Consider the following 1,530-nt stretch of genomic DNA (forward strand, 5'->3'; position numbering starts at 1 on the left):
CTGTTGTCAAACTGTTTCCAAGACCTCACTTGGAGTATTTAGCAGTACAATAAAATAAGGGACTTGGAAACAATTTGTCGACTGCATTTCAACTATATGTTACAGTTGTAGAATTTTAGAACATGTTTTTTGCTCGAGTATCATGTTGGTTTTGGAAACCCAGAATCTACTATGTACGAATCAACATGGATTCCGGAAACAGCAATCGTGTGAGACCCAACTCGCTTTATTTGTTCATGAGACCCAGAAAATATTAGATACAGGCTCCCAGGTAGATGCTATTTTTCTTTACTTCCGGAAGGCGTTCGATACAGTTCTGCACTGTCGCCTGATAAACATAGTAAGAGCCTACAGAATATCAGACCAGCTGTGTGGCTGGATTGAAGAGTTTTTAGCAAACAGAACACGGCATGTTGTTATCAATGGAGAGACGTCTACAGACGTTAAAGTAACCTCTGGCGTGCCACAGGGGAGTGTTATGGGACCATTGCTTTTCACAATATATATAAATGACCTAGTAGATAGTCTTGGAAGTTCCATGCGGCTTTTCGCGGATGATGCTGTAATATACAGAGAAGTTGCAGCATTAGAAAATTGTAGCGAAATGCAGGAAGATCTGCAGCGGATAGGCACTTGGTGCAGGGAGTGGCAACTGACCCTTAACATAGACAAATGTAATGTATTGCGAATACATAGAAAGAAGGTACCTTTATTGTATGATTATATGATAGCGGAACAAACACTGGTAGCAGTTATTTCTGTAAAATATCTGGGAGTATGCGTGCGGAATGATTTGAAGTGGAATGATCATATAAAATTAATTGTTGGTAAGGCGGGTACCGGGTTGAGATTCATTGGGAGAGTCCTTAGAAAATGTAGTCCATCAACAAAGGAGGTGGCTCACAAAACACTCGTTTGACCTATACTTTAGTATTGCTCATCAGTGTGGGATCCGTACCAGATCGGGTTGACGGAGGAGATAGAGAAGATCCAAAGAAGAGCGGCGCGTTTCGTCACAGGGTTATTTGGTAACCGTGATAGCGTTACGGAGATGTTTAGCAAACTCAAGTGGCAGACTCTGCAAGAGAGGCGCTCTGCATCGCGGTGTAGCTTGCTCGCCAGGTTTCGAGAGGGTGCGTTTCTGGATGAGGTATCGAATATATTGCTTCCCCTACTTATATCTCCTGAGAAGATCACGAATGTAAAATTAGAGAGATTAGAGTGCGCACGGAGGCTTTCAGACAGTCGTTCTTCCCGTGAACCATACGCGACTGGAACAGAAAAGGGAGGTAATGACAGTGGCACGTAAAGTGCCCTCCGCCACACACTGTTGGGTGGCTTGCTGAGTATAAATATAAATGTAGATGTAGATGTAGATGTAGATTTTACATAATGTGTTCCTGTAAGTAGTATGTGATGTTCAAGAAAATACATGCAGATTTTTGATGTGCCCACATCTACAGCCACATTCGGCAAAACCACTCTGAAGAGGTATGGCAGAGCCTACTTCCCATCGTACCAGGTACAAGA

This window comes from Schistocerca cancellata, chromosome 4 (genome assembly GCF_023864275.1).
Source record: "Schistocerca cancellata isolate TAMUIC-IGC-003103 chromosome 4, iqSchCanc2.1, whole genome shotgun sequence".
Taxonomy (NCBI): domain Eukaryota; kingdom Metazoa; phylum Arthropoda; class Insecta; order Orthoptera; family Acrididae; genus Schistocerca; species Schistocerca cancellata.